Below are 6,519 nucleotides of genomic sequence, written 5' to 3' on the forward strand. Positions count from 1 at the left end.
AGACGCACACGTGTATCTGGTGCCAAGTGCAGCTGCATGCAAGGAAGAGTGGAGCCCATCATTTCAATTAGTGAGGCTGATGGTTGAACCAACAGGCTGGGCTGTTTCAAAATGCCTTGATGGAGTCTTTAGCAAGCTCTCAAATGCAACTATCTTCTCTGCTTATCCCCAGCTTCCACAAATAGTTAACAGAAGAGGGAATTGAACCCTCGTCTCTCACATCCTGGGTAAATGCTCTCAGTAACCAGTGAGCTAGGACAAAAAAATGGGGCCACCATTATACCCCCCTGTCTGTGAGAAAAAGCCGACACAAGCATCTATCTCACTCCATAAGAAAGTACCTGGTTAGCAACCCAGCTAGGGACGGGTACCCTCCAGAAGCTCAGAAAGAGAAGGTGAGGGTTAAGATGCACCCCTGTCCTTGGCGGTCCCCACTGGCTGGCGTTCAGCATGCTGCTTTCTGTGGATCCCATTTGTAGGTGCCTGTGTTTGCCCATGCATTGTACCAGGAGCCTCCGGGTCCAACTCGGAGCCATGAATTGCAAGAGGCAGCTGGCACCTGCATGCCCCTTTGAGTCTGGGCCCTTGGCCACAGCCATTGCAGTTGCTCAGAATTTGTGAAGCCAAGCAGAGCACCGTCTCAGTAAACACCATGAATAAATGTGGGCCTAGGATCCCACGTGACCTGGTGCAGATGAGACACTGCTTTTCCTTGGGTCTATTCTGTAGGCTGCAGGATTTGGCTGCCAGTGGCTCTCTAGAGAACCCAAGCTGGCTTCAATCAGCCCCTTTTTTTAGTGATCCCAGTCCAAATTCCTTATATACAGACCCTGGGAGGAGAGACTTATTTCATGTCATTCATCTGAGTCCCCCTTTCTGTCACTTGAGGGCAGGCACAATAAATGCATTCCCAAACCTTAATAGCTGACCACTCTTCTCCTGCCATGGGCTCCGGCTGTTTTCTTCCCAGGTCTCACCAGCCCCCTCCATTCCTCTCCTCCCTCCTTGCTAGTTCTTCCTTTTCCATTCCCAGTCCTCCGTATTCCTGCTTTCACAACCCAGCGCTCATCTCCCCTCCAGGGAAGCCCCTCCATCTAGGTTAGTAGCCAAGCTGGCTGCAAGCTGCCTTCTCAGCCAGCCTCTTGCTGCTTTCGCCTTTTCCATCCGTACAAAACAATGGTGTAAAGTACCCCAGAGACTGTGTTCGTGCCTAGGCCTTGATGGAGAAGGCTACATGGAAGGGGAAAGAGGGACTTTCTTTCATGCACTTAGTATCCGTGAGTTGCTGGGGCACCTGGTGCACTCTCAACCCAAGGCATCCTGCCGTCACTTGGCGAGGGGTGCTGATAAGCCTTGTAACAGCCGCCACAAAGCGAGCCTGGCCAGGGGGGTGATCCTGCAGTGGGTGGCATACCCTCAGGGAGAGTAAGCCAAGTACAGCCGAGCCTATGTGGGCCCCTGACAGCCTTTCCACTGCATCCAGCAACTCCCTCTGAGCTCGGGGACCCTTGCCTGCCAGCGCTGAGTGCCTCAGGGACCCTCCCACAGCATTTGTCCTCCTCCTGGGGAACAGCGTTCCCACCTCCCCTGCGCCAGGCTGATGTTTAGCTGCTGTTAGATTTCCATTTAAGATTTGATAATGTCCAGCTGTACTCGAGGGGGGGAAAAATTGTTGTCTCAAACCCCACCCCTCCCCCCAAAAAAATGGAAAAGTAATTTACTGTGAAGCACTGGCTGAAAATCATTTTCTGAACGGCTGCACAATTTTAATCAGGGGGTCATACCGTATCCAATCAAGGGAGGCTTTGTGTTGGGGGAGGGGGGATGCCGCAAGGGGGGAGTTTCTCATGTGGCATTCCCAAAAGGACCATAAATCCAAGCTCTGCTTCAGGACGGCAGGATGTCTTGGGCTTCACATTCTGCCCAAACCTAATTTGCACTGGAATTACATGGGCATTACTAATGTATACAGCAACTCAAATTGATTAGCTGGCTATTAGTAAGAGCAATGTGCTCACTTGGTAACCGCAGTTTCCTTTGGAGCAGGAGTGCAAAGAAGGGGCTAGACCAAAGGGAGACTTGCCTCATTTGAAAGAAGCTCGTGGTAATAGAGGGCCACGTGCTGAGCAGGCAAGACAAAGGGATGCTCAAGAGGAACTGCCAGAACCTGGGTGCCCTCGTGCACGAGCCCAAATGGGCCGTAGCTTACCTGGTGCCAATGGTTGACTGGAAAGGCCCAGATCTGCTCGTTGAAAGTTTTGCTGCCAACGGCAATGACAGCAGGATTGGAACCAGAATCTTATTAATGCCTTCCTTACCGTAAGGGGACAAGGTTCTTTGGGTGAATCGTCTGATATCTTTTATTAGACCAACTTAAATAGTCGGAAAACAATAATTAAGCAAGCTTTCGGGTTCAAAAACCCTTCGTCAGGCTTAGGAAGTTTCTGCAGTTGGTGTGTGCTCTTCCTGCATGGAAGGAAAAGTAAAGAGACCAGAGGCTGGGCTGGTCTGCATACAAGATAGGCAATCAGTGAAGATGTAGATTGAGGAGTCAATGGGTGAGAGACAGGCTCGGGGTGGGGGGAGAGAAGGGGGATGAATAGTGGAGAAGTACCTGGAAAGTCAGCTGTCAGGCAGGTTATAATGTGCCATAAATCCAGTATCTATATTCAGTCCATGATGTTTAGTGTCCAGGAGGCGGATGAAGTGGAGTTCATAGGCTCGTCTCTGGGAAGTGTTGTGTGAGTTTTGGGCACAGCTGTTGGAAATGAGAACCGACAGGCGCTTTAACCAACTAAGCCACAGGACCACTTTAAGCCACTTCTGGAGGGCCCTTCCAGCCATAGGCAACTGGTAGGAAAGGCATGGGGGGGGGCATGTGTCCCCCCACCGAGACTGGCTCCCAAAAGTGCTCCGGGCAGACTGGTGGCCATGGGCTGCCCCAGCCATGCTGCACTGTGCAGGGAAGGGCAGCGGCACCTGCCCAAAGGGTCAGGGCAGGACGTGCCCTCCAGACCAATCTGGGGGGGCACCAGGCGCAGCCCCCTCCCTCTGTGGCTGGGCATAGCAGATGCCCCCAGCTCTGCCGCACAGCGCCAGCTCCGCCCTGGTACCCAGCCCCGTCACGGCTCCTGCAGCATCCTCCTGCCACCACCCGCACTCAGCCAGCCTGAGCCTGGGATGTTGGCCCGCTGCTGGGCCCGCCCACAAATTGCCACCCTCCCCCCTCCCCCCCCAACTCAAGAGGCACCAGTTGTCAATGTTTCCAGCCCTACTGCTCTATGATGCTATGGCACTAAAGCCAACCAAAATCAGTCACTAGCTCTAGCAGACACACAAACTACCCGGTGGCCCTGGCACTGCAGGGAGCCAGAGTACCGTTCTGTGGGTGGGGTACACGGTGGCTGGGCACCGAGCATGCACAGCGTGACTGGATCTGATGACAGGTAGCAGTTTCGGGCCCATACTGAGCAGGATGCACTTGCAGAGGGGGGATATTCACCTAAGACCTCAAAGCTGATCAGGTAGGAGTCAGCAGCCTCACATCCAACCCGCAGAACTACAGGATAGGAGAAACGGTGTCGTGAGAACACAGGCCAGGGTAGTGGCCTAGGAGGACCAGTGGGCTGACACGTATGGCACCGTCTATGGTCTCTTCCCCATGCTGGCCTTGTAGATCAATACAGAGACTGTTTTCTGCCCCTCACTGGCTTGCTGAGACTGTCCACTAACCACCAGAGAGCTCTCACACCTGCAGAAGATCTTTTAGCCAGCTCTGAACGATGTTGCTTTTTAGTCTAGGAGAACAGCGGATGGCTGAGGAGTCGGGGTTTGCCTTCCTGTGCTCTAGCACTACTCTGGGCTAAGCCAGGCTTTTAGTACGCTGCTTTTCATGCTCATGTTATCAGCTTGGTTTGCATTTTGCCGTGTTCTTGCATAGTCAGAAACCAAGCTTGGAGCTTATAGTGCCAGCCGCCGCATTCCAGTTGGGCCGATGTTTTCCCAGCCACTACACTACACCTGTGTGAAACAGGGGAGCTGCCACTGAAGACACTGGATTTACAGCAGTTTCTTGTAGGAAGCTCCCAGTGGACTCCTCAGAGAGACTTCACAGGCACAGCTTGCTTCCTAAGAAAGGGAAAAGGTTTCTTTCAAAAAGACTGAGCAGAGATGTCAGTGCTTTACAGTCACAAAAGTTCAGGGCTGGAAGGGACCTTGAAAGGTCATCAGGTCCAGCCCCCTCCCCTGCTCTGGGCAGGAAAGATTGCTGGGGACAAATAACCCCAGCAAGCTGTGTGCCAAGGTCATACAGCAAATCCGTGGCAGGGGAAACATGACCGCTAAGTGCTTCTGTGTCCCAGCCCAGTGCACCACACAGGATGTCTCCACCACTTCTGGACACTCCCGGGATTGGGGAGGCAGGATATCACTGTGCCAAGTCTGGAAATGGGGCAGGGATGCTGTTCTGGGTTCAAACCAGCCGCTGTGCTGAGACAGGCTGGAGACAGAGGTAGGAATCATAGACAGACGTCCTCCATACCCATGTCTGTATGCCCCCCTCGGGCCATAGTGACAGGAAGCAATCTTAGCTGGATTTGAGCTTTGCAGCTGGAGCACAGCTCTGATTTTACTCTGATGGAGCTGGTTTTTCCCCCTCAGTTAAACTCTCTTCCTGCAAGGCATTGCCCTCGCAGAGTCCCCACCTGCCAGGCACCGGGCAGAACTTTCCATGGTGATCATTGGAGCTTCCCTGGAGCTATGGCCATCTAATACCAGCTGGGGACGTGGCTCTGAACTGACATGCTTCTTACTCTCACAAAGTAAAGAAAGGTTTTTGCAGCCACATCTGCTACGCGATCCTGGCTGCGCAGGTGTCCTGGGACAGCTCAATGCAGCGGCAGGTCTGCACTGAGCCGACCTGGCTGGCAGCTGGCGATCAGACTCCAGATGTTCGACTCCAGATGGATGTGGCTGCACAGGCGGTGAAAGGAGCTTCAAGGCAGTTAACAGCCCAGGGAGGGGGGGCTACTGGGCCTGTTTAACTTGCCCCTTGCACCAGTAATGGAGCGCAAGCTGGCTGCAGCGCTTTGAGAGTTGCTAGCAGAAGTTTGCCCGAGCCTTTACTTTTCCCTGCTTTGGCAATTATTCAGTCTTCATGCAGGCTTGTTCCTCTCTGCGACTGGAGAGTAATCTCCAGACTGCTTCTTAGCTAGCATTTGAAGCACATTGTTCCAGATCCATTTGCCACTCTCCCCCACAACTGTGGGCCTTTCCAACTAACACAAAGTTGTCTCATTCAGCTTTTTCTCTCACCACCCGCCCCCACTAAGTGATTATTTGGGGACTGTTACGTTACAACCGCTGTTAATTTTACCTCGGCAGGCAGGGAAGCGCCTTGCTACAACTGGTTGACGGGCACGATGGAAATGCCTGCTGGTGCAGCAGTGGTACCCTGCTGGGCTCTGTTTACAGGCAGGTGTGAGTACCTGACTCAGCGCACCCAAAGCCACTGGATAGTATTTTTAGGCAAAGACTCTGAACCATTATTCAGTGTTTTCCTGCGCCTTCCAGCAGGAGCAGATAGTCTGCTAATTGCATGGGCAGATGGCTATTAGGGAACGCATGTACAGGCTCCTCTAGACCTGTATACATGGGGCTGATTAGATAGACCTGAATCAGAGAAATGAGCATTTCCTCCATCCCTGCTGATTGCTGAGCTGCTTTGCTGCGTGGTGAGAAAAGCTTCTCTTGTGCAACGGCAGAAGACAATTCCAAAATAACAGCAAAATTGCTCCTCATTTCCCCGCTGAGTCAGGTCACCTGCAGAGCACTTTGGGGTTATATATAAATTTCTACACAGCTTCACTGCCAGGCAACACGCACCGGGGAAGGCAGAACTGACTCAACGTGGTATGCTATGCCAGCTTACATGGGGAAAGGCAGGGCCAGCTCCAAGGAAGGACTCAAGTACATATGTCCAAAATTGTACTCCAGACCCAGGATCTCGAGCGGCATGCTCCAGTCTGCCTTCAGCCCATGTCCACAACTAGCCCCCGTTCTGAGCAGGCTGGATGTCCTGGCCAAGCCCTGCGCAGAGCCCAGTCTGGTAGGCACACAGGATGGGGCTAAAGCAGGCAGCACTGAGTTCAACAAAAAAGCAAAGATGCCAGTGCATCCACTTGCACTTAGAAACACGGCTGGAGTGGGAAGGAGGTGGGGTGCACTGGAGAGGGAAACCAGGCACCTCACTCAGAGTTTTGGATTTCATCCTGGGCTCCAGGTAGGGTTACCATACATCCAGGTTTGCCCGAACACATCCTTTTTTTGGGTTCTCCAATCTCCATCCAGGTGGGTTTTTTTAAATGTGAACAAATGTCTGGTCTGCTCAGCGTTGTGTTTTGGTCCGCTCAGCACTGTCATGATGCAGCCAGGCAGGGTGGTAAGAGCAGCACTGGCAGCTGGATGCAGGTAAGGCTATAGGGAGTGGGGGCTGAAGGGCCAGGGCTTGGGGACTGTCTG

This window comes from Gavialis gangeticus, unplaced genomic scaffold, assembly GCF_001723915.1.
Source record: "Gavialis gangeticus isolate Ggan-Ray unplaced genomic scaffold, GavGan_comp1, whole genome shotgun sequence".
NCBI lineage: Eukaryota > Metazoa > Chordata > Crocodylia > Gavialidae > Gavialis > Gavialis gangeticus.